At 49.5% G+C, this 27,222-nt stretch overlaps 1 protein-coding gene across 7 annotated transcripts in view; it reads left to right on the top strand.

Annotated features, from left to right (window-relative positions):
* The window catches only part of LOC101943740 (protein FAM163A), a 78,371-nt gene that overhangs the window by 30,108 nt on the left and 21,041 nt on the right, over window positions 1-27,222 (top strand). Inside the window, exon 1 of one of the 7 annotated variants that reach the window (XM_042851315.2) lies at window positions 8,218-8,903. The exons of the other annotated variants lie outside the window; for them this stretch is intronic. The gene's annotated coding sequence lies outside the window, so the exon portion shown is untranslated. Of the gene's footprint in view, window positions 1-8,217; window positions 8,904-27,222 lie in introns of those variants that run through there. 7 annotated transcript variants of the gene reach the window in all.

The raw sequence follows: 27,222 nt of genomic DNA, 5'->3' as shown, positions 1-27,222 counted from the left end.
TAGTTAGCAATTGACTTACTGGATGTTAAGGTCCAGGGAAGACCATGCCTCTCGCTGACTTAGTGTCAAGCCTGAGACCTAGAGAATGAGAAGGAGCATTTGGAGCCAATTACAGAACAAAGGGGCAGAGGCAGGTTACAGGGTTGCCATCCATCCCTAGTCTATGGGATGGTCCCAACTGTTATAAACTTGTGGGAAAATATAGTCTATGTGCTCCTAAACTGTGCAGTCTTCAGAGCAGGACCAAGTCTGTAAAGTGCCTAGCACCTTGTTGGGTCTTATTAGACCTCTCCCATTTCTGTGGGCTCTTGTTAATGGGGGAGACAGTGGGTAGGGGCCTGGTTTGGCTGTGAGGAGATCGGACCAAGGTTCTATTTGTGGCTCTGTGTGACCTTGAGCGAGTTTCTGGGCCTCTTTCCTCTGTTACTCTTTATCTGACTTGGCTGTGTAGATAATAAGTGTTTCAGGCAGGGTCTGTCTCTTGCTATGTGTAAGTTCAGTGCCTAGCACAATGGGGCCCTGATCTGCTGCTATAGTCAATGTATTACTGCCACTCACCAATCCTCCATGCTGTGTATTCCACCAGACATATCTGAGCAGAGGTAGTTGGGTTCCTACGCTGTTCCGCGGGCTATACGCAGACATAGTTCTTGGGGGCTATCCCAAACTCCTGGTGGGGGGAGGGAAGTGAAGGATGTGGGAGCAGTGAATAAGCAGGGTCATTCTAACCCTTTCCCAGATATGGCAGGGCCTGCAGGGTGGGTGGTAGAGAAGTTGGTGATGCTGATTCTACACCCGTTGGAGGAGCCTCTGGGTCAGTGAACTCTCCAGCTGGGGAGCTCTGGCTGCTTCTCCTCAGGCAGCACCACGGGAGTGGAAATGGGGGCCCCGGGCTGGCCCTGTGTATCCTTCAATGAGGACATGATGCTGCACTACTGAAATCAGGGAGAAGCTTTGCCATTTATTTCAGTGTGTGCAGGACCTTGATGGACCGCCACTGGACCACCTCTCTGCTCCTTCTCCTCTTTTGCCGCTGCTCAGTTTCCTTCTGGTGAACTGTGTCCCTTCTTGGGCTGCCTGTAGAGTCATTTGCCTTCATAACGCCCAGTATCAATTTATAACTGTAAGAGGATACTCGGTTTCTTTGAGGGATCCTGTTTGTGGCAGAAGGGAATACAAGGCAAACATGGCTTCTGGCAGTGATCAAATGCTGAAGGGAAATTGGCCTGTGTGATAATCTCGAAAGCCCTTTACCGAGCAGTTTCCCCTTTAGGCGATGAATACCCATCCTATCTCCACTCGGTCCAAAGTCACTTGAATCTCAGGGGCATGTTGCAAAGCTCTCTCCCCTCCCTTCCAGCATTTGAAAATGGACTGGGGGAGATCATACTTGAGGGGAACTGGAGGTGGAGGGGGATTTGAGTTTTTAAGTTGCTTGGCTCACTGATGATGGGTTCTCTTCCATTGTACTGTTGCCATGAGGATGTATGCTTAAGTTCTGTCCAGTCTTTGGATAGGCACCCTTCATAGCATTTCTGTCAATCAGACAGAGAAACCAAAGCAAAATCTGCAAGGATTATACAGTCAAGTAAGAGAAGGTTTAAAAAATATGTATATAGGCAGGGACAATATTTTCTTGCCTCTTGAGGCTTTGGAAGTTCTGCATCGGTATCTTCTCAGCCTGCCCAGACAGTGAGGCTTGTGGGAATTATGGGTGGAGTTTAGGGAAATTATTTGGGGGCGGAGCAGAAAATGAATATTTGAGGGATGACCTGTTAGTGCAGGACTGACAGGGGTAGCCCAGGAGTGCGTCCATACGGAGCCTCGCAAGAGGGTGCAGATTGAATTTCCAGAGCAATAATTGGCTGAAATCCATATAATGGAAAATCTGTTTTTGGTCAAATCCAGCACTCCTGCCTCAGGCAAAATTTCTACTGAAATTAACAGTAGTTTTGCCTGAATAAGGAATGAATAAAGTCTGCAGGGACATAGAGTAGGAGCGAGATGCGTTAGCTGGTGTTTAAAGCAAGAGAACGGGAAGCAGGATTACTAGCTTTTATTCTTCGATCTGCCACTGACACATTTTGGGCAAGTCACTTAACTTCTTTGTGCTGTAGCTTCCCCATCCATAAAAGAGAGCTAATAATACCTACCTCACAGGGGAGCAGTGAGTCTTAATTAATTAAGGTCTGTAAAGTGTTTGGAGATCTCTGTATGAAAGGTGCTGGACGAGTGCCAACCGTTATTTTTGCCATGTGTAGTGTATTTTTATGAACAAATGGATTCTTTTGGTCTCATGGGAATTCCTATCTCCAAATTGCAGAAGCAATACAGCGCACAGTGAAAGATTGATTTTTAAAAGACCTTCCTTCTTTGCATCCATCTTCCCTCTCCGCTGCTCACAGGATTCTGGTGAGGCTGGCCAGGACAAGTGTTCTAGGGATCTGCCATGTCAGCAGGAACTCATTTATTGGGCTTACACTATTCATTCCTCTTCCTAATTGTTGTACTGCCTGAGGCCCCAGTGTTAGACCCTGGATAGACACAGAACGGAAAAGCAACCCTGGATCCAATGGGCTTATGATCAGAATTGCCATTTCCCAACTGAAAGAAGACTTGGCCCCTGTGATTAGAAATCGGGTCACTTTGCCATGGCCAAGTGTGACAAGGTAGCTGAGATGCCACCTTTCAGTACCAAGTCCTCAGATCTGCTGTTTCCAAAAGGTTTTTACTTCCAGCTAGTTCCAATCTGAGTTTTGAGAATTGGGGCGGGGGAAGTGGGGGAGAAGGAAAAAAAAAGAAGAAAAGTGCCAGTCTTTTGTAGAGCAATCATAATGTGAAAGCTCTCAAGGGCTAAACAGAAACCCAAACCAATTACAGAACCTTTCCTGAGGCTCGGCAGAAACAGGATTCACAGAACAAGCTGGCAGCATTGCAGAAAATAGAACTGCTGGAGAGCCCCAACTGGATGATGGGTGACCTTGATCATATGCCAGTCAGTTACCATCAGATGGGGGACCAACAGCCTTGAGGGTTTTCAACTTTCCTTTTCTTCCCTGCTTCTGACTGAGGTCACCAAGTAAAGCCAGGATCCGCCCAGTGAATGGTGGGGAGGGGGCAGGGCCAAGTTTCAAGAGTTGCGTTCATGTTTTCACAGTGACGCTTTCTCTTGCTCTAGTTGAGCTCCTGAGCCGATAGGGGCTGATTAGACCTGAGGGGCTGTTGAATTTCTTTGCGCCTTTCAAATAAAGGCCAGATGGAGCGAGAAGTAGCAGTGGGCTGCAACACAGCTCATGGAAATAGCATTCCTCCATTGGAGTCAATGGAGTCTCACTGATTTACGACCACTGGGAGTCTGGCCATAAGTCTTCAGAATTCCCCGATCTGTTTTATTGCTTATTGCCTAGTTCTTCCCTTCTGGTTCTTGTTTATTATTATTCTCTTCCCCCGACTCGCTGGAACACGCATATACGCACCACAGCCTGGCGCTTTACAGAGCAAATAAAGAGCCTGACTCTGATTTTGCTTACACTGTTGTAAGGGCTGGATCCTGCACTCACCAAAGTCCCATTGACTCCAGTGGTACAGGCTCAGGCTTTAAATGACACTCCATTGAAGCCAATTAACTTACACTGCTGTAAGGGGGATCAGAATCAGGTCCCTGGTGAGCCGTGAATAACTCAATGCAGGGTGATAAGGAAAGGGAGCTCAACCAAAATTAAATGATCATTAATATTATAGTAACTGCTAGGAACTGGGATCAGGGCCCCCTTGTGCTAGATGTGGAACAAACTCTTATAAACACACAGCCTCTGCCCTGTGTAGCTTATGGTGTGGCTTGAGTTTTGCAAAGTGCGCATTAGTTAGATTGGTAGCTTTTGGGGGAAGGGGCTGTCTCTTTTATTCTGTGTTCGTACAGTACCTCGCACTATGGGGACCTTGACTACAGCTCTTCGATGTTATGGTAATACAAATAATCATCCTCAGGTTAGACCAGTTTGTAAATATTTTGTTGTATTTATTTAGGTGCTAGTCTGGTGTTGGAGCGTAGCTCATCATGTTCTACACTCTGTACATGTTTCTGCACTGTGTGCATTCGCTGCTACATCTCCAGACAGTTACCTCAACTAGCAGGGACAAAATGGGTCACATTTTTGAAACAAAAAAAAAGGAGAAGCTGGGCCCTTCTGAAAGCTGGGCAATGAAAATGGCCTAGGGGGGTTTTATGAAAAGTGGTGTTGGAGCAGCTCTGGACTGGAGCCTTTTAACCCATTAGTCACCGGATTCTGATGAGCTGCCTTCTCTTGTGAGCTTTCTAAACTTTTATGTAACTTTAGACTCCTAGCCCCTCCCACAGGAGCGTGTGGGGGGGGGCAGAGGGGGGAAAGCTGGGGTCCAGGAATTCCTTGCTGGTTTCTCCTGCCTTTTGGGCATATGGCTTTACAGTTACCTCCTTCCAGGAGCCATTCCTGGGGGGAAGGGTTCACTTAGTGGAGGAGTTCACACTGATGGGAGTAGCAGTGGGCAGAAGCGTGCCTGATGCCACTGGCAGTGGCCATTCCCCAGCCCTGCCCTTTTCCACGTCCACGCTGGATAGACTGATGCTGGCAAAGAGCCCAGGGAGGGGCTTCGGTGATGGTGTGGAAGGAGAGGCCATGCCATGGAAGTGGCACTTTGTTGTTCCCCACTAGCTTTTTGTCCCTCTGCCTGCAGAAGAAAGGAGAGCCTTGTGGTCAAGGCATTCGTCGAAGATTCAGCTGCGATTACAGTTCAATTCTTAGCTCTGCCGATCTTGGGCAAGTCACAGTCGCTCTGGGTATAGCTACACTGCAGCTGGTCCTGAGCCTGGCCCAGTGGGCAGACTGGTGCTAACTGAGCTCAAGCTAACCTGTTAAAAATAGCAGGGTGGAGGCAGCAGGCAGCTTGGACTCTCAAACTTACCCCCAGATCTGAGCTCAGGTGCCTAATCCATCTCTGCTGGAGCCGCAACATCCACACCGCTCTCTTTAGCATGCCGACTCCAGCCCCATTAGTGTCTACCCAGGCTGGAAGGCTCACTCCCAGCTGCTGTGTAGATGTCCCCACAGTGCCTCTGTTCCCCAGCTGTGAAATGGGGGATAACCATACCCATACTGTCTCTGTCTGGCTTGTCTCTATAGACTGTAAGCTCTTCAGGGCAGGGGCTATCTTGTACTATATATATGGACAACCCCTAGCACAGTGAGGCGCTGCTCCAGGTCAGACTCTCTAAGTGCTGCTGTCCCACAAACAATAAATGCAATGGAGGGAGAGAGGGTGATTTGGGATTTAACGAAAAGGACCACCCTGCCGGCCCTTTAAGGAGAGCTTTGCTAGCCATGGGGGGCAGCACATCCTGTGCCGCTGACCCTCAGCAAATGAGGTTTGTATAAAAGAAGAGACAATAGTTTTGAGCATCTTTCTGAGCAAGCACAGGGAATAATCCCCCCTGGTAGAGGCAACACCTCCTCCGAGAATTCGTGCACTCCTCATTCCCCCACATCTCTGGAGAGTGTAGTACACATTTGTATCTGTCACGTCAGATCCTTCCACACCACCGCTCCCTCGGCCAGCTCCGAGCTTTGGCTCCCTGCCCCGAATCCTCTCTTGGGACAGGTCATCACTTATTCATGCCTTTTCTTCTTCTCTGCCTTTTCCTTTCCTCCGCCTCTCCTACCTTTAACTAACTCCCTGCCCTCTACCTGCTGCCTGCCGGAATAAAACCAGCAGCTCTCTCTGCGAGGAAGACAGAGGAGAGCATCAAATATTGACGAAGCTCAGCGAGGCGGCGTTGTGCTAGTTCAGAGGCGATGCCTGTGTGAGCTCAGTCGCTGGGGTCCCAGATGGACTCCTTGTGCCATGTGTTCAGATCTGCAAGTAATGCTGCACCATCCCCTTCCCTTCCTTTCACTTGGAGACCTGGCCTTTTGTTACTCCGGCAGCAAAAGCTGCACAATCCTGATCAAGTCCAGAGACGGCCTGGGCCAGTCTGGCTTGCTTCAGCTTGGCAGTCTGAACATCGCCCTAGGCTACCAGCTACAGCCCCCGACTGCCTGTCCCTACGTACCCTTTGGATGGTAGTTGTAGCACCAGTTGGCAGGTCTGGTGTGGTCCTAGATCAGAAGTCATAGCGCTTATTCTGGAAACCTCCGTCCACATGCCCTGGATAAACACTGCGGATTAAACTTTCAGCAGACAGCAGGGTTTGTGTGAGGGTTTGTCCGCTCCCCTGCTGTGTTCAGCAGAGTCCTCAGTGCAGCAACACCTCAAACAGTCTCAGCTCCCCTTTCTCGCTCTCCACACTCCTGCCTGTGCCTTGTCAGTTTCAGCTTTGGTGCTGCCCTTACTGGGAAATCTTCTGTTGCAGGGCCTGTGGGGAAGAGTAGGGGCTCTGTCCTCAGAGCAGGGTGGGAGGGCAATCCAGCTGACCTCGCCCCCTCAGAACAGTTACCCGGCCTATTCACAATGGGCTGGACATTGGACAAACCAACTGAGGAATGCTGTTGTTTTTCTGTAATGTTGTCCTATGCCAGCAATCTCGGGGTCCGCTTGTAACAACAGCAGCGACATTTTTCAGATGAAAATGTCACTTGGGGTGGGGTGGGAGTCACAGTGTTCCTTTAAGGCCAGGCTGCTTGCATGACCTAGTGAGATCACGCGAACCAGACAGACAGGAGAGACTGGGGAGATGAAAGGGAGCAAGGTGTAAAAAGATAGTGAGATTGAGAGAAGAGGGAAGGATAGAGATGGATGAAGAGCTGGAGAGAGAGAGGTAGATACAAAGGGCAGTCAGGTAAGAGCTGTGAAGGCAGGGAGCTGTGCAGCTATAGAGATTAAGTTAAGCAGGGTAAGTGATAAATATCCTGCCAGATGCTGGACTCAGGATGTCTGGATGCTGTCTGGCAGCTCTCTCTGCTCAGTGAGGGCTAAGTCAAATCCGCTGCTCAAGGAAAGTCTCCCAGCACCTTCCAGCACAGATCCTCCAGTTCAGCATGATCAACACAAAAGTGTGTTTAATTGGGGAGGATGTGGAAGCAAGTTTCTAGCCATGCATGCCCTCTGTTTATATAGACTCCTCTCCCTGACAGCTGGAAGGAGGAGTAGCATCTATGGGAAGCTGGTGGCAGATGGGGCAGAGAGGTGCGGGGAGAGGCAGCTGGCTGGTGTTCGCTATGTTCTGAAAGGCAGCGGCAAAGGCCAGCCTGAGATGTTCTTTGGTTTGAGTGTTGAACAGTTGCAGCTGCTGGGCTCAGCAGAGGAGTTTTCCATAATTCTCAGATGCAACACAACATCAGCTTTGATGCCATCATCTTTCTCTTAATCATTGTTACCCATGCTCTGCCTTTCCTGGGTGTAACCTGCCTTCTCTAACAACAGCAGGCGGGAGCTACGGAGAGCTGAAGAAATAGCAGTGAAACAAACTGAATCCAGGAATATTGGTCCAAAGCTGTCAATACAACACACTCCTTTTGTGTTAGGTTTCCATGCACTTTTTAACAAGAATGTTCTACCAGCCTGAAGGCCATGAAAAGGCCATTTCAATGTTGTATTCACAAGTGTTAGTAAAAAACCCCAAGCTTTTCTTTTACATGTTGCAAGTATTTGCACCTGATTGTTGTTGACTCCTCCAATCCAGGAATAGAAAACTGTGCTGTGTGACTCTTCTAAACAATCGCAGCTTAAATAGTGATGATCCCCTGTTGAGTGATTATGATTATTTTGTATTATCTTAGTCGCAGAGGTCCCAGTCACACAGTGAAATAGACAGACTCTGTCCCAAAAAGGTTTACAATCGAAGCATAACTGCAGTGACTCATTTGTAAACAATCCAGAGTGTAAAGTATTTGCATAAAAATACATAGGAAAATTATGAACAGACTATACTGAGGGAAGCGTGATCCACTGATGGGGATTCCGGGAGCAAAAAAGGAGACCGAATGTATTGAATAAATTATTCAATACAAATTATTGATTCAGCATGTCAGCTGTAGCATCACTTCTATTTGTTTCACACCCGTGTCCTGCTAGTGCCAGCTAAGCCTTCTGTAACAAGAGCATCTGGCTCCATTAAGAGCATGTACCACCAGCCTGCCTTTTATTGGGTCTTGGCACTTTAAGGGAGAGGAATTCTGGGAGATGTAGTTTCCCAGGAGGGATGGCTGGGAAGAGTAGTCTCTAAACATGTGACCAGGAGAGGGCCCATGTGACTGATAGGCTGTATATAAGCCCTGTTACTCAGCATGGGGAAGGAGTTGAAGTGGTGGAAGGATCTAGAGAGGAGCTTTCTGATAAGAGAGCTAGTGAAGCATTGGGCCCGAAAAGGGAACAGTGGGAAAAAGCCTGCCTGGAGGCCAGGGAGGGGCCAAGCAAGAAATAAAGGTGGAAGGTAGTAGAGCAGTGGTAAGGGCTAGTGGTCCAGTGATGTTACTAGCCCTTGCTTGGGACCTGAGGCTAGGGGCTTCCACAGAGGGAGGAAGGACTCTCCTCTTCACACCTGCTGTGTCAGGGTAAGGAGCTCTGACCGGGTGAGGGCAGAAGGGCTCTTGATTGAACCTGTAGAGAGTGGATGATGATTAGTGAAGCTCATGGGGGTCAGATTCCTGAGAAGTTACACCCCTGTGTCAATGGGGTAACTAGAAGTCTGTAGCCTGCCAGGAGATGGCAGAGGGATGGTGCACTCTGAGGAGGGCAGCCCTGTGCTGTTAAGCTGAGAGAGGCTGGAGGATGACTGTCTGACTTCACTTGGACTCTGCTGATCCCTGGAAGGGGGAAGACCCCTCGAGAGACTTGATTGGAGCGCTGAACCCAAATCACCCCTGCACTGGGGGAGACTGCAAACCACCACCAGGCAGAGAGGCATGGACTTGTGATGCGATGCTGTAGAGGTAAGGACTCAATTACACCTTCTAGCTTGAGTTTCCTTATAACAGTGGTGGCTTGGACTCCTCCTCTAGGAGCTCTCCGAAACCTGCATCCTTCTGCTTCTACAATAGCTCCTATCCCGTGAGCTCCACCAATGCTGGCTGGAGCTCTGGGATTAGTAAGCTTTCAGTGTGTACTAGCCAGGGCTGCTAGGGTGGTAGACTCCCCATAGCGCTGCCTTGCTACTATGTCACTAGGTCAGGCAGAGCTCAAACACGAATCATCCCTACACCAGGTGCTGGCATGAAGTGTTAGCAGCTACAGGTAAGGCTCTCGTGGTTGTGAGCTTCTTCACAGCAGTGCCCTGTCTGCCTCTGGATGGGGAAGGGAAGTCATCCCAAGAAGGGGACTGTACCATGTGATTGAAAGAAAAACACCCACCTGCTAGCTGCTCTTGCATTCAGGCCCTGCCTGGTATGATGCAGCCAAAGCCCTTTCTGCTAACTCCTACCCTGTCTGCAGCCTGTGTGCTCTGCCGTGCCTGGAGCCCACTGATAGGTACTAGACAGGCAAATAGTCGTTTGTTTTCTGGACTTTCTAGAACTGTGTTCCCCAGCACTCGGTAGCATTTCACTGGGCACATCCCGTGTTATCCATTGCTGAAATAGTCACTTCTGGGAGGGAACATGACTGCACACAACAGCATTACCTAACAATTTGCGGCAGGAGGTGAATAGTAACTTGTTCGCTGTTGTGGGAGTTTAGTGCAGGTAGGCAGAATGCAAAAGTATGAGTTGAGACGAGTCCAGAATGCTGCAGGGTTTGTTGGGCAAACTGTTATGAAGTGTTGGGATTTTTGAGGACCACAGTTTGCTAGTCCTTCAGCTTATATCTGATATAAAAGACATGACCTTCAGCAGCCCAATTGTCCTTGCCACACCTTGGATCGGTACTAAGGTAGAATGCCCAGTGTTTCTGGCAGCTCTCCCATCCAGGTACTGGACCCAGCCCAACCCTGCTTGGCCCCCTTAGATTTCACAAGCTATAGCACACAATGACCTCAAAGAATGAAGTGTTACAAACTTCACTTTCCTTGGAAAAGCCTATCTTGGCCTTGTTCACACCCTGCTGGAATATGAAAACAAAGTTGTTTCCCTGCTGCTTCTGTGGTTCCCCCCCCCCCCCCCCATACAAAAACGGGTCACGTCAGCAGGCCAGAGTATTGCAGATGGTCTGCCCTGCCAAACACCTGGGTCCAGCTTCTGATCTCAGTCCCACTGGTATAAAGTCAAGGGAATACCTCCACAGTCAGTAGAATCACTCTGGATCCGCACTTGTGTGAGCAGGTTTTATGTTTCAAAATAGAGGGACTTCTTTCTCCTTATCTATAGTAAATTACAGCTGGTAGCAAGACCTCATTGCATGAGATCAGAGAGTACTGATCTGGGATATGGTATTGCTTAGAGGGCGTGATGTAAGCATAGTAAGGAGATGATTAAATCCACCAAGGATCTAACATGAGACTGGCTGGTATTGCACATTTTACGACAGATTACACTGAATTGTTGACAGGAGTTGGGCTAACTTTTGTGGGGGTGGGGCTGACTATCCATTTCTAATCAGACATATTGGGCCGAATCGTGCTCTGGTACAGCAGCGCAATTCCGTTGATTTAGTGAGGAGGATCTGTTCCATTATTTGCTGTTGATGTGTGTCTGGAAGAAGTCACTGGGATCAACCTATTATTGATTGTGGGTATTCTAATGGCCTTGCCTCCCCCAGTTTTTGTAAGTGTCAAGTGGCCTATCTCATGTAACTAAAAGCATAGGGGAAATATTTTGCAGAGGGCTATTACAGTAGCTAACGAGCATGCGTGTTTTTTCTTTTTTAATGTGTCCAGCCTAGTCTTGCGCAGACCAGGCCCCTGAGCACTCAGTGCCTGTGGTAATGATTCTCCATACTGGGATGAGCAGGGCTGGATACTATTTAGTGGCCTGATTCTGCAAGCAAAGTGCAGAGCGTCCTCCATGACCATTACCTTCAGTGGGGCTTGAAGATGCTTTTCTGCTTGCAGAGTCGAGCTCTAGGTGCACAGCTATGTATGCACAGTCCCCTGCTCAAGAGCCAGGAGCTGCAGAAGGAACTAGCCCCTGAGGGGCAGTGGAGGTCAGTGAGAGGATCAAAAAATGTTGAGGAGGGAAGTTCAAGCGCAAGGGGGCTGAGGAATTTCCTCATGCTACAGTGCATGGCTGGGAGAGAAAGCAGTGGCAATGAGAGTGTGTGCTGAGAGCTGGAGGGGAGAGGATGCTTAGTGGGCCATGTCATGTTGTAAGCCCATGCAGATCACAACTAGAACTTAGCCTTGAGTTCTGCTATCTTGACAAAAAACTGCAAGTGCTTCTGAACATTCTCCCGTATCCCAGCCTGCACCGAGCACGTGCAGAAGCCTGATTCTCTGAACTACCTTCCATGAGCTCTAGCAAAGCTTTCAGTATCTGGTTGGCTGGACTAATGCAAGCCTCCTGAAATCTGGCAGCTGAGATTCTTGGCTGGAGGCCATCATCTGTTCCCTGTCTCTTGGTCATGCTGCAAGAGTTTTGCGGGGAGGGGAGGAGGACAGGTGGAGTTGGGAGGACAAGCTGGGGAAGAGAATAAAGTGAAGCTGGGACATGCACCAATCAGCTTTATTGTGGAGTAGAGTTATCAGGTCTGATCAGAAGATAGAGATTCAGATCCTCAGCTGATGTAAGTTGGGGGAGCTCTGTTGAAACCTGGCCCATACTTCCTATTTTTTGTAGGCTGTCTTATGTTTAACCAGACTCAGTTAAGCAATTGTGTAATGATTACAGCATGGAAGGGGTCTCATCTAGTGAGCATTGTACAGAACCAAGCTCCCAGTACAGGCCCTGAGTCACTTTTGTATTCTGGTTTTTATCCCAGTATAAATCTATTGACTTCAGTAGTTACACTGGTGAAATTTGGAGTAACACAGCAGTGTCCGGACCCCAGATATTCCTTATTTATTTGGATTTATGCCCCAGCAAAAAGAATGGTCTAGACAAAGCTCTGGGCTCCCTTGAAACAAGACCAAAATAAATAGCATCTTGTCCTCTACCAAGCAATCTCACTCAACCCCATCACAAGACATAAAATGATGGGATGCTAGACAAAATCAGCCAGAGATCAGTCAGACAATTCTCAAAATATAAATGAGGAAAGTACATGGAAATCCACTGTTTGCATGTCTTGGAATAACTTGCCCCAAATTCATCAAGGTCTGCAATGTCTCTATAGACCTGTGGTCTCCAAACTTTTTTGATCACACACCCCTATCAGTAAATGTTTTAGCATGCACTCCCAATATATGTATATTTATGTATAAATTATATACATGCACTATTATACTAATATATTATGTACATTATAAAACATACAAAAAATAGAAATTAAAAAGATGAGAAAGATGAAATAAATATTTAAAAAAACTATTGTATTTATTAACGGTACAAAACCTTTTTGCTCTCTCAATTATTATTATTTTTTAGTGAGAGCAATGTGATTGAATATGCGTCATTATTTCTGAAAATCTTGGTTTAACACTTTGTGATACAGTGATTCAAAGGTCTGGGTTAGTGTGCGGAAGGGTGCTCAGAATGGGGGTGTGGGAGGAGGCTTAGGGTGGAGATGCGGGGTCTGGGAGGGAGTTAGGGTGCGGGAGGGTGCTCAAGGTGGGGGTGCGGGAGGAGGCTCAGGGCTGGGGCAGGCAGGACGTGCAGAGCACTTACCTAGGGCAGTTCCTGTTTGGTGCAGGGGGTGTGCAGATGGCTCTGCGCAGCGCAGCAGTGCCCCCATGGCCATGATTCTGGGAGCCACAATTCTGGCAGCTGCCCCCTACCACTCTGGGCAGGGCCACCCGGAACGCAGGGGCTTTAAGGGCTGCAGGGCCCTGGCCTAAGGGGGCCCTGCCCTGCAGCTCTAAAGCCCCTTTCAGAATGCGACCCTGCGAGCACGGCCGGAGGACTCAAGAGGAGCAGGAGTAGCCGCATAGCCGGCGGCTGGAGAGAAGCGGCACTTTCCCCTTCAAAGTGCCGCTTCTCTCTAGCCAGCTTTGAAGGGGAAAGCGCCGCTTCTTTCCGGCCGCTAGCTGTACGGCTGCCCCTGCTCCTCCATGGGCCTGAGGACTCAGGGCTGCATTCCGAAAAGGGGGGGGGCAGCTTTCCCGCTCGTTCGTTCCTTCCCTCCTCCGGCGGCCCCTTTCTCCACCCACCCCGGCAGCGCTCCTCCTGCCGCGCCACCCCAATGGATCATCTTGCGCACCCCCTGGGGTGCGTGCACCCCACTTTGGAGACCACTGCTATTGACCACAGCAGAGGTGAATTTAGCTATTTGTCCTAGAATGTCTGCTGTCTTTGTAACGTTTTAAATGTTGCTATATTATGTTTTCTAAATGTCTTGTGTATTACTGGGTCATGTGCACCCACAGCCTGAACTCCAATGTGCTGACCTCATCCCCCAGAGGTCCATGTGAGCAGCTCTGATTGCAGGATCGTGCCCCTGGAGAGCAGAATGGCTTTCAGCACTCATGTTGGCTGGGGCTGAAATGACTGAGATGTACTAGCTGGGCTGAGACGCTCAGATCGGAGATAACTATCCCAATTTTATCTTTTCTAATTTCAAGAGCTTTTTCTAGGTATTCATCTTAAGTCTTGTTTACAAGCAGGCTCGTAGGCTCCTCAGGTTACCCAAACACAGCAACACCCAATGCTCTCATCAAACAAAAAACCCTAGTTAACCAAAGGGATAGGCATGGTATTGGAAACCTCAATGGTGTGAGAGCCTTAAAAACTCTCTAGAGAGTAAACTGTTGTTCACAAGAACATGATTTATTTTTATTGAGGACAAGTTTTTAGTTGCGTGCAAAGACTGATTCTGCACCCAAAAAAAAAGAGCCTATATCACTTAGATTTTATTATAAACACACACCCAGCTGGCATTTTAAGGCAAGATACATTTCCAGAAATTGCTTTGCCTTTTCATATTGCTGAAATGCTATGACTAAAACTTGAAATGAAGCAATATTTTACTGGCACTGCTAGTGTGTGTGCACTGCACCCTTTCTAAAAATCTATTAAAATAGGCAGATTGGCCTGAAATCTGTATATCCGATCAGGGGCCAGGGCATGCTAATTAACAGATGGTCTTCAATTGGAAGGCACTGCAGATACAACTGAGGAGAGAGAATTGGTGAAAAGGAACGTAGAAGGATTGCAGACCGAAAATAATTGAAACCGATTTGGCTTGGAAAAGTGCAGGCTGAGGGATCATGGGGAAACAATTGGAAACACATGCCCTCAGTGGGAGGGGTAAACCTGCCAATCTGCGATACTGAAAGAGATGATGGTCCAACTTTCAGAAGAGCTCAGGGGATCCGATTTTCCAAAGTGCTCAGCACCTTGCAGCTCCCATGTGACACCAAAGGCCAGGATTTCAAAGGAGATCAGTTTCCAACATGCTGAGTGGCCTTGACAATTCTGGCTTTAGGGGTGGAAGTGAACAACAAATTGGGCATGAGCAGGGCTGGCCCCAGGGTTTTGGCTGCCCCAAGCAGCCCCCTTCCCCCCCCCCCCCCAAAAAAAGCCGCGATCGCGATCTGCGGCGGCAATTCAGCAGGAGGTCCTTCGCTCCGAGTGGGAGTGAGGGACCGTCTACCCAATGAGTAGCCGCCCCAAGCACCTGCTTGCCAGGCTGGTGCCCGGAGCTGGCCCTGGGCATGAGTTTGCAGTGTGATATGACAGCAATAAAGGTTGGTGGAATTTTTTTAAAGTAGCTTATTGCCACTTCCCTAGTTATTAACGCCTTTCTCCGTGATAAGGCTATTCTTCATTGGCAGGGAGGTGGACTGACTGGCTCTGATTCCTTGGATTATTGTGCTCATCTTTCATTTCTAGATGCAGAAGACCAAATTAATCCATGGAGTTACCCCACAAATGAGTTTGGCCCATATTGTCAAATGTGCATGAGGTCAAAAATGCAATGAGTTTGAGGGGTCTCAGCCTAGCCTGCAATGGATGTATTGCACAACTATTGCCATAGGCCGATTAGCAGGGCAACTCCAGGACTGCAATAGCAGCAGGGCGGGAAGATTTGGTTGTAAAGCTTGCCCAGGCTTGTGTGTGTGTGTGCACCTAGCCAGTAGTATGAACTCCTTACCTTCAAGAGCACCACATTCATCTTCCTCCAGCCAAAACAAGAGTCCAGCTTCTACTTGCATGAGTGCATTAACCCACCATGCTCCAACTCAGGCTAATTCTTTCTTAGCAGCTGGGTCAGCAGACCCAGTAACCCCCCTGTAGTCTCAGCCCAGAGATGACCTCATCATGGTCTAAGCACCGCTGGATCAGCTAGGTGCTGTCCGTGTCCTGTTTGCCCCTGTAATCTGTTTTGAAAAGGCAGCCCTGATGCTGTTTCCCCCCCCCCCCCCAATTAGGCCAGTTAGACGATTCTGGAAAGATAGCGACTAGGCTAATTTAGCAGGCAGACATTTCATTGAATTAGCAAATGCATCGGCGAGTGAGCCTGGAACTGCAGTACATGTGCTGGGGTGTTCACCAGTGCAGGAATGGATGGGGTTGGGTGACGTCGACTTGAGCTTATCTAATATTCTTATTAGCGACAATCTGCAACGAAGGAAAATACGTGAGCTGAAAACAGACAACAGGCTTGACCTCTGCTGTCCCCAGTCTGGTTTAAGTCAATGGGAGGCTAGCCTGAATAAAGACGGGGGCTCTAGTCTATACTGAGGAATTGGAAAACTGACCTCTAATTCAGGGGTAGCAGGTTTGTATAATTTTTGGTGGTGCCCAGAATGGGTCCAAGTCCCCCTCTTTCCCCCCCCCCCACCTGCCTAAGGCTCTGGGAGGGAGTTTGGGTGCAGGATGGGGTTTGGGGTGCAGGCTCTGGAAGGAAGTTTGGGAGGGGTGCGGGCTCTGGGAGGGAGTTTGGGTGTGGGCTCTGGGCTGGGACAGGGGGTTGGAGTGCAGGAGGGAGTGGGGGAGGACTCTGGGAGGGGGTTTGGGGTACAGTAGGCAGGCTGCCCCAGGGCTTGGATGGGGGGACCAGAGAGGACCCCCCCCTTGCCAGCAGCAAACTCCGGGGGACCCTGACTCTCCCAGCATGACACTCACCCAGGTCGCCTCCCCCGCCCCCCCGGCTGCTGCTCAGGAGGTCCAGCCAGGATAAGCCCTACTTGGAGTCAACTGCTGGGGGGAGAGGGGGCTGCCATGCGCCTCCTCCCTCTGCAGGTGCAGCAGCCACCTCAGCCTGCCCTCGGCAACGCTCCTTTGTGGCTGGCGAGGGAATGCATTGTGGAGCTGCAGGGGGCAGCCACCCGTTGCCCAGGGCAGGCAGGGATGCTCGGGGGGAGGTGCAAGGGGGCAGCAGGCAGGGCCAGAGGAGAGAACCGGCCCTGAACATTGGTGGAGCCGGCCCCCCGGCTCTAAATTTGCTGGAGCCCGGGCACCATGGATGCCCATACAACTTGCCGCCCCTGCTCTCATTGTTACTCCTGAGAGGAAAGATGGCCTAGTGGTTTGGAGCTAGTCTGGGACTCAGAAGCTCTGGGTTCAGTTTCTGGCTCTCCCACAGACTGCGTGCGTGACCTTGGGATGACCTATGGGGCCAGGATTTCAAGTGCTCAGAACCCAGCAGCTGCCACTGTGATACTTGGGGCAGATTTGTATGCACCTGGAGCTGATCTCTCATGGGAATCTGGCCTTTTGCTTCTCTCGGCCTTGGTTTTCCAAGTGGGGAACTGACCTCCTTTTCTCTTTTGCTTGCAAGCTGTTGAGGGCAGAGGACTCTCTTGCTATGTGCATGTACAGTTCTTAGCACAGTGGTGCCTGATCTCCAGTTGGGGGGCCTCTAAACCACTACGCCAATACTACTCAATTTCTAGGACCACCCCCACTTGCTTAGTTCCTTTGGCATCACTTCCTCCTTAAAACGATGCCCATCCGCCACCCCCTTCCATGGCTTGCAACCAGCTGCTGTGGCCCAAGTATTGCTGGTTAATGCCCCTTGCTCCTGACTGCTCTTATGCTGCCTTTGTGTGATGTTTCCTTTATTGTAGCAGCTGTGGAGTATAGCAGAGCTGTCTGAATGGTGCATTTCTCAAATTAAATGGGGGTGTAAGTAGTAATTGCACTTGGCTTCAGCCAACAGGCACGACTTGCCAAGCCTGCCTAGGATCATTGCCCAAAATTTGCAGGATTATTGCCCTCTGCCTGTGGGATGTTCATAGTTTGGTTGGATTCAGCACCACGGGGCCAGTGAGGAGCCATCACCGAATGGCTGGTCAGCATCCTCTTTCCACTCCTCCCTTCTGAGCAAAGGGGGTTGGTAGGGCCCTGCTAGTGCAGGGCTGATCTCGCTTGTGAGCAAATCCCATCTGTATCTGGGGCTGCATGGATGATTTGACTAATCCAGCCTGTTCATGAAAGGCGTGGGATCCTTCACCCACTTGACTGCCAAATCTTCTTATCCTCCAACGGGATCCTGGAACTCAGCCTGGGGCACCATTCATCTGCGCACGGGACATTAACAAAGCTGGTCAGGGCCAGAACTGTATTGTCCTGTGACTCTCCTGGTCGCTAAAGTCACTCTAAGGTCTGGTCTATACTACCCGCCTGAATCGGCGGGTAGAAATCGACCTCTCGGGGATTGATCCCCGAATCGGCGCTCTAACTCCACCAGCGGAGGTGGTAGTAAGCGCCGCCGACAAAAAGCGGCAGAAGTCGATTTTGCCGCCGTCCTCACAACGGGGTAAGTCGGCTGCAATACGTCGAATTCAGCTACGCTATTCACGTAGCTGAATTTGCATATCTTAAATCGACTCCCCGCTGTAGTGTAGATGTACCCTTAGACTTCTTAAAGGGACGTAAACCTGCAGGGCAAGTGCCATGATGGCCCGTCTCTTCTGCTAAGGAGGCAGAATTGCAGCCTGGGACTTCCGAGGCAGGTGCCCCAGGCCTGGAAAGGTCACTCCACTGACATCGGAGCAGCACACTGAAGAGGGGAGTCTGGCTTTGCTCAGAGAGGGGCATGGGCCTTGAAAGCCTTGACTAGAACAAGAGGAAGGAGGGGAGGGGCGGGGCAGCAGAAGCAGGTGGGTCCCTGGCCTGGCTGCAGGTGAGGGGGCCAGGTGGGTCCCTGGCCTGGCCTCCCATTCCCAGCTCATGCATGGTGCTGCTGGACTCCAGTCCCACATGGTTTGGCCTGGTCCTTTTGCGGTGGCTGTCGTGGGAGTGAATTAGGCCCTGAAAGAGAAGGGAAAGGGAAAGCTAGTGAGTTGTGATGGAATGAATCCATGGGTGGGGTGGAACTGGGCAGTGAAAGAATGGGCAAGGGGGGGAAATGCAGGAGGGAATCTGTGAAGCTAAATACCCACAAGGTGGAAACCCAGCTCACAGAGCGATGGGTAGTTCAAGATGCAGGCTCCAGGACAGCTGGAGACAAGGAGGGGAAGGACGCCTCCAAAAAATGCTCTGGCACACGTCCTGTTGGCACCACATCGCCTCAATAGCTTTGGATCTGTGAGTGCAGACCCCTGTGCTGGCATGGAGCCTTACTGACTTCTACATGGCACTGTCTGAGTGGGGAGATCTGCTTGCACAGAGCCCATTGCAGGATCAGGCCTTTGCGTATATGTTGCTTCCTTCCCCGACCTTCCAGCCTTCATCTATCTTGTCAATGGGTCTCAACCTCTTCCATACTGTGCCTCCTGGCTGCCTCTGGAAACAAATTTCAGGACCTCCCCCCCCCCCCCCCCCCCGTCCCTCTCAATGACTCTGAGAGAGAGGGGTGGCCACAGCCCCCCCAAATATGCTCACACCCCCATGTTGAGAATGACTTAGGGTTTCCCTGTGTAGACAAGCCCTTAAGGTATGCAGCCTTATCTGTGATTGCAGCACTTGTAGACCTACCTGAGCTACCTTTAATCTACTTGCGCTGTGATCAGACTCTGCGATTGCAGTATAGACAGACCCCTGGACTGCAAGGTATTTGCAGCAGGGATGTATGTCTGCAAACCACCTCACACATGTTGGGCGATGCAAGATAAGCACGCCTAGCAGGAAAGATTCTGGAACAAGAGTGCTAGCTGCTGCATTGCTGGAGGATGTGGTAGGCAGAATAGCATAGAGGCTGCTAGTCCACATTTTACTGATATGCTGCGTAAGCAGGAGAACAGAGTCTCTTTTGTCCATAAACCAAGCCCATACGGACGAGAACACACAGGGAGCAGACATGGGCAGGACAAGAGGCCATGGGTTGGTAGTTCTTTTCTGACCTGAGCCTCACTGGTTCACAATGAGTTAAGCTCTAGCCTGCTAAGCCTTCAAGGAACAAAGCTTGGGCAATGTTAACACCAGGGCTGGGTTTTTGTCCCAGCTGAAGAGGGAAGGCGATGGTCTTGTGGCTAGGCCTTACAGGGCTGTTGCAAGATCAAATGCGTTAATAGCTGTAAAGCATGGTGAGGCCCAGGTGAGAGGTGCTGCGTAAATGCAAACATCATCCTCATCGGATTGAAATGGGTCCCGCCTTTGCCCCATCTTGACCTCTGACGCTTGGGGGAGGTTTGTGGATACGATGATAAAAGCAGAAAAAGCTGCAGCGAAAGGCTCGCTATATGGGAGGCTGATGGGACCTGATTCACCGTTCCCTAATACAAATGCAAAGGGGAGGTAAAATACTATTGCTGGTGTAAATGTAGGGTTACCATATTTCAGCAAGCAAAAAAGAGGACGGGAGGAGCCCCGCCCTAGCCCCGCCCCTGCCCCTCCCACTTCCCGCCCCCCCAGAACCCCCAACCCTCCCCCCGTTCCTTGTCCCCTGACTGCCCCCTCCTGGGACCCCTGCCCCTAACTGCCCCCCAGGACTCCACTCCCTATCTAAGCCTCCCTGCCTCTTGTCCCCTGACTGCCCCAACCCTTATCCACACCCCCACCCCCAGACAGACCCCTGGGACTCCCACGCCCCATCCAACCACTCCCCACCCCCTGACAGCCCCCCCCCAGAACTCCCAACCCATCTAAACCCTTCTGCTCCCTGTCCCCTGACTGCTCCGATCCCTCTCCGCACTCCTGCCCCCTGACAGCCCCCCCCAGAACTCCCAACCCATCTAAACCCCTCTGCTCCCTGTCCCCTGACTGCTCCGATCCCTCTCCGCACTCCTGCCCCCTGACAGCCCCCCCCCAGAACTCCCAACCCATCTAAACCCCTCTGCTCCCTGTCCCCTGACTGCTCCGATCCCTCTCCGCACTCCTGCCCCCTGACAGCCCCCCCCCAGAACTCCCAACCCATCTAAACCCCTCTGCTCCCTGTCCCCTGACTGCTCCGATCCCTCTCCCCACTCCTGCCCCCTGACAGCTCCCCCCCAGAACTCCCACCCCCCCCCCGCTCCTTGTCCCCTGACTGCCCCCTCCTGGGACCCCTGCTCCTAACTGCCCTCCAGAACCCCACCCCCTACCTAAGACTCCCTGTTCCTTGTCCCCTAACTGCCCCCCCAACTGCCCCCCAGGACCCTACCCCCTACCTGTACCCTGACTGCCCAAAACTTTCTCCACTCCCCCCAAAAAGCCCCCCCCCGTTTCTTGACTGCCCCCTCCAGAACCTCCCTGCCCCTTCTCCTGCCCCCTGGCCCCCTTACCCTGCTGCTCAGAACAGGGTGTTGGGCTCTGTGCGAGCCGGACACGTGGCTAAGCTCCCCAGCACAACAAAACCCGGTCCCTGGCCCTGCACAGTGCTGCCGGACCGGGCTGCAGGGGAGAGCTGCCCTTGTATCAGCACAAAGTGCTCTCGCTCCCGTTTTGCTACGCTGCATGGCAGAAACCGCTCCCAGTTGCAAAAGGGGAGGGCTGCACTTTGTGCTGATACACTTGCTCAGAATGCAGGGCGGATCCGGCTCCTCTACAGCTGCTCGGGAGTCCAGCCCGGGACTTTCCTGCAGCCCTCCCAGCCGCTCGCTCTGCTCTGCCGGGGGAGGGGGGAAATCCCGGACATTGTGAGTGCTTTACAAATTCCCCCCGGACGCTATTTTTAGCACAAAAAGGAGGACATGTCCGGGTAAATCCGGACGAATGGTAACCCTAGTAAATGGCTGCACAAGATACAGATGATGGAGGGAACTGAGCCCAAAGAGTGGGAGTTCATTATTCAGTTGCTTTGACCTTTTGGTTTAGATCAAGCATAGAAGTCACTTAATATCTGATGTGTGATTGTCAGGGAAGAGTGGGGATGCCTCCTGCCCTGATGAGGGGATGGACTTGGTGGAGGAACCAGCTTTTCTCATCTTTAGGATATCCCAGTGAGGATGCCGAGAAGCAGACTGGTGGGCGCTCAGTGAAAACCTAAACATAATACAAGCTCCAGGCAACAGGGTGACTGACGGATGCAGTTCATCTTCATGTTCCTGTAGGATCCTGAAATTGAGTGCATGGGTGGTTTATATGTCACAGTAGGGCATAGCCAGTTACAGGCGGATACTAGACTGTTATGGCATAACATGGGGTGTCAGGAAAGTGATCTTATCTCTCACGCACGCCGCCAGTACAGCAGAGCCACACCTTTTATGCAGACATATGCAATGATACTTTCTCTGCCATGTTAGTAGTGAGGCTATACAAGGTTATATGGGGTGGTGAAAGTACTTTGTTCCCTTTTTACCATCCACTGAGAATTCCTATGGGGTGGAAGATCTGCATATTTGTTAATAAGGGATCAAAGATACTGATTAAAGCAGTGCTCTGTTGATCATAGGCCAGTCTTTGACTAATATCATAAAATGGATTTTGCAAATTTAGTTTGCTGAAGGCAAGTGGGAATATTTTCATAGGCCTGGTATTGTAGCCATCCACCCTTGGGCAGACATGGCTAATATGTAGCCCTTTTTTAAATAAAGACAATTTGCATTTATGCAAGGTGGCGCTTTAAAGCCAGAGAACCCGTGCTGAGCTCTAGGTAATCTAATTCTGTGTATTCAACCCAAATGAAAATGCCCTGATGCAGAGGTGCCAAACGAAACAACCTCTGAAGTGTATTGCTGTAACATGCTTCTTCCTTTTCCCCCCAAACCACTGTGATTGTTTTGTTTCCTTTAAGCACCAACCTGTGCTCACTGTTCATCCTGGGCATTAATGGGACTGCTGGCGAGAATATGGATTGCTCCCAGGAAGAAGGGTAGCGGGATTGGGTCCATTGCCTGTAGGCATTCTGAGGCAGGGGCTGTGTCTTCTATTAGTTTGCTAAGCTCTGGATGCTATATGTAATGTACTTCATAAATATTATTGTCTTGGCTTCATAACCTTCATTAGATGGGTAATATTACTATTCTCATTTTATGAATGGGGAAATTGAGGAACAAGCGAGGTGCCTAGGGTTACACAAGACTTTTTCTATAGCGCTGTGGATAGATTACAGCTCCCCCTTGTCCTTGATCCAAACTCTAGTTCACAAGGCTCTTCTTCCATAATAGCAAAAGTAAACTTAGTTTGTAGAGAAGTTTGGGTTTATTAAAATAGCCTGGCTGTTACAAATCGAAGACCAGATTCAGATCTTGGTTTCACATGGGTGTAATTTTTACTATGACTTTCTCCCAAATTTTGCTCTTCGGCTAGGCAACCAGGCTAGAGGGACCAATGAACTTTTCTGTTAAGCATCTCTTATGGTCAGAACTGCTCGTGGTTAACATAGGTAGGGTGATCTTGTTTGAAATGAAAATGGAGGGGAAAACCAAAGTTTTATGTCAGTTGCAAAATGAGATCTGACTATAAGTGTTATTGGCAATATGAGCTTGATACAAAGCCCATCAATGGACGGACTCACGTGAACTTCAGTGAGCTCTAGATCAAGCCCCATCCCCAATTAAAAAGTCAATCTCTATTCAGCAAAGCCTTAGAACAGGTGCCGAACTCCCATTGACTTCGGTGGGGCTCAGGGACTTGATTAACGTGCTTTGCTGAATGAGGGCTCATGTCTCTCTGACTGAGTGAATATTGCCACAACAACACCGCAGCCCAAGGTAGCATCTCTTGGGGATATAGTAGCACAGGTGTGCTTTAAATAATGAGCAAAGACCTGGTCCCAGCCCCAAGAGCTCGGGTTGGCCCCTGTTGAGATAAAAAGTGAGGGAAAGGGGGTGGATGGGAGAAAAGTCGATTGTTTGGTAAATTGCACATCAGGCTAGCTCCTGGTTTTGCAGGGTTTGTAGGTGTTGCAGAGTGAAGGAGGCAAGAATTCTGCTTGATTTCCTCCCCCTCCCCCAAACCACTGTTGTAAGGCAGTGCTGACAATGCTGACTGTTGGCAAAACCTTGTATCGACTTGCAAACTGTGCAAATTGGATATGGGACGTCATTGAAGGAGAATAAATATAGAACATCGAGATGTTTTTAATTTACAGAGGTCGCTTTTCAGACCATAATTTCACATTTGAGCCGCGCATCAATTAAAGCAAATGTATCTCTGCACCAAGTGGGCTTTGCACGTAGTTTAACACAGTCCCTATCCTTCACCAAGGATTGTGTGTCTGCCTCAGTTCCCTCCTTCCTCACCTCCCTGAAAAACATTACGTTATTGTATCATCGTTCTAACTGTTTCCAGAAAGTCAGTGAAAGCTCAATGACACGTCAGATAACTCTGCGCAAGCCCCAAAGTTTCTACAGTCCATAATGGTAATTTGAATCACTGCTTCTATCTGTATTGCATCTTACATTCTAAAAGACCCTTTCATCTGCTCTTGAATGCAACCAGCTCTGGGTGTGGAATGCAGCAGCAGCTGAACAGCCCACAGTAATGTGACAACAGTTTGTGACAGGAATTTTTAAAGACTAATACTGTACAGTTGAAATAAAAGGGGACAATGTCACTGCCCACTTGGAATTGGGCCAGAACAGCCTTTCTTTTGTAAAAAAGTGCCTGGCTACTTGTCATAAGATCAGCCTGGCCCAGCTGACAAGGTGAAGTGGGAGGCAAAGGTGACTGTAAGTTTGTGGCTGCTAGATTCTAGGGCCTGACCAGGCACCAGTCTAATCTGTCATCAATTAGAGCAGCCTGAGGCTGCTTTGACTTATACCTGGATACTGATGGCTCCCAGGGGGCTTGTCCAGCCTCTAGGAATAGCTGGCCACACTCCCTGTGCCAGGGTAGGTGATAACCTAGTGCTGCTACTTTGGCTCTCTAGGCCACAGGGAGATTTCCCTTAGGCAAGAGGAATCCAGGTAACCGGTTGAGCGGGCTTTTCTGCAGCTGGAGCAGAGTGCAGAATTTGGCCTTGGGGGTCTCTTCTTGCCACTAGCTTAGTCTGTGACCGTCAATCAAATCCCTTAACTCTCTCTGCCTCCGTTTTCCCTATCTGTAAAATGGGGACAGGGATGCTACCGCACCTTTGCCAAGTGCTTTGAGGTTGATATGCTACCCACCTTTGCCAAGTGCTTTGAGGTTGATGGCTTGAACGAGTCTAGATGTGCACAGGAGAACTTTCACTGGATCAAATTAAATAAAATCCGCTCAATGTCTTCCATTTACACTGATCTCAAGGACACAGGGACATACTGCAAGGTTAGGTACACATCAGATTAACACTTTGGTTAAGATTGGCTGGCAGAGCAAACAAGCCAAGGCATCGATCTCTGTGTGTATTTTTTGTTCAGCAATGCAATCAACCTCTTCTCCTTAAGAGGATGTGCCTGTCTTTAAATCACTGGAACTAAAGCAATGCGACGCTAGGTAGTTTTTTTTTGTTTTTCCCCCTCTGAGTTTTAACAAAGCATAATCCTCTGTACTAAAGGGCTTTTTCTTGATCTAAAAGTCTCTGTTCAAGACAAAAAAATGTTTTGCCACAGATACCTTATCTCAAATCAAAAGAGAGCATCCCAAATGCATCTATACTGTATATTGATTGACCTACATACTAACTGAATTGAAGGACATGTTAAGTTACCTCTTTCCTTAGCAAGCCAAGTGCAAAGTAGTAGAGTTCTAAATAAACAATCCCTTTGTAGGGCAAGGCTGTTCTTCACTATCTAGTGTTGGCAGTGTTTTCCCTTTTGAAATGAGGGCGCGGGTGGGTGTTTGGCAGCAGAAGTGACTGTTCTGCAGTCCAGTGAGGACCACAAAATATGTGAGAGCCCCAAGTGAAACTGTGGAAGTCGTCCCGTCCCCCCCCTCTTTTTTTTTTTTTTTTTTTTTTTTTGCCCCGTTGTTGCATCTGTTTGCACCAGAATGTGCCCAGAGTCTCCATTTTTCTCTTCTGGAATACATGTGACATGACTCTCAGTGCTTCTGGAAGGCATGGGGCTAGGGTGACCAGATAGCAAGTATGAAAAATCAGGACGGGGTGGGGGTAATAGGAGCTTATATAAGACAAAGCCCCAAATATCGGGACTGTCCCCTATAAAATCGGGACATCTGGTCACCCTACACTGGGCATCTCTGAGCACACACAGCTAAGCAAAACTTCCCTTGCTGGCTTGTCAGTACATCTAGCTACAGGCGCCCCCTGTAGTAATGAGCAGAGTTCACATTTCCTTACCTTCAGCCCACTCGTTAGAACCATGGGCCAATTCATCCATCGCACTGATAGCGTCTCTTGAGTGCTGCCACCCTAGCAAGTTCAAAATTGGAAACAAAGTGCTCTCAGGAGAGCTCCCGTTGTCATCAGCAGGAATTGGTGGGTAAGGGGAGCATGATTTGGCCCGTCCTAGCTTACTGCACCTGGGTCAGTAAGTGAATGGCAAATGAGCTAGTTTAGAACGGGGCCATGTGTCAGCTCTGTGATCTAATGGGCTTGCTTGGGTTCACTGGATTACCACACCCAATTCCAGAAGCTTCTGGATGTGGAGTGCTTAATCTGCCTAGCATCAATGACCCAGGCACAACTCACCTCCCCCCCCCCCCCCCCATGGGTCTCTTAAAAAGATATCTCCCTAATAGGCACATGGGTTACAACATGACAGCCAAATGCTGTTTCTCGTGCTGCAGAACAGGTTTTCTGGGAATGTGGGAGAGAGCCAGCCATCCTCCTAGAACAGCTGCAAGTGGCCAACAACCTGTCCAGTCTCTGAAGATGCATTCTCTTAACCCTGTTTGGTCCATCTCTGGGGCCTTTTTCTTGAATTTCATTTCTTTTCTTCAGAGTTTTGTCATTACACCCACACAAGGGCAGAGTCCTAAAGGGCCCCTATGGCCCAGCTTGGAACATCTGAAATGCTGTAGGTAGTTCTAGAAAGTGCTACTGATTCAAAACTGATTATATAAGTGTATAGATCTCAAGATCAGAAGGGAACCATTATGATCTTGTAGTCCCACGTGCTGAAATAATGCAGGCCAGAGAATTTTTTTTTTTTTTTTTTTTTTTTACACCGAGATTCCTGGGTTCATGGCTGTACTCCTGCTTCACCATCTTCCCACCCCTCCCCCAGCATTATCATCCTGTTTGTACATCCAGCCAGAGCGTTGCATATGACATGAGCATCGGGTTGTGATGCAATTTTGCATCACCACACAACCTGAAAAGCGTTGTCTTTTTAATCCCGTGCTGGACAAGCCATGGTAATGAGGGCAGTCCCATGCCCTTTGGGAAGGCTGTCCTCACTGGAGCCCTGGGAACTTTTTGAGAACTACAACTGCAGAGGATCAATCTTTTGTCTTGTGCACCCTTTTTTTTCCCCTTGGAACTCGTAAAAGAATCTAGAATGACTCGAGTAATTCTACAGCGGTGTGTATATGCGTGAGCACAGCTGGACAGTAGCGAAGATGTTTTAGTCTGTTTTTACAAGGCCCAGTGATATATTAAATGTTTAGACTGTAATGCATTTGTTTCAGGGAGCAGGCAATGAATTTCTGTACTCCCCCTTCCCAGAAGGCATGGCTTCTGATGAGAAGGGATAAAACTTTCTTTTTTAAAATACAGCAGTATCAGAAAGGAAAAAGGTCCATCAATGGTTATATAGGTCCATCAATGGCCATTAGCCAGGAAGGGCAGGGATGGCATCCCTAGTCTGTTTGCCAGAAGTTGGGAATGGGCGATAGGGGATGGATCACTTGATGATTACCTGTTCTGTTCATTCCCTCGGGGGCACCTGGCATTGGCCACTGTCGGAAGACAGGATACTGGGCTAGATAGGCCATACTGGGTCAGACCAAAGGTCCTTCTTGTGTTCTTATGAATTGATGCCCTACTCAGCAAAGCACATATTTAACTTCATGCCTATAATTAGGTGCTTTTCTGGGTCAGAGCCTTTGTGAAAAGCTGGTGAAAAGTGCTAGCCTGTGACAGCCCTGGACACAT

Source organism: Chrysemys picta, chromosome 8 (genome assembly GCF_011386835.1).
Source record: "Chrysemys picta bellii isolate R12L10 chromosome 8, ASM1138683v2, whole genome shotgun sequence".
Taxonomy (NCBI): Eukaryota; Metazoa; Chordata; order Testudines; family Emydidae; genus Chrysemys; species Chrysemys picta.
Note: the sequence above shows the minus strand (reverse complement) of the source record. Positions and strands in the feature narration are given on the sequence as shown.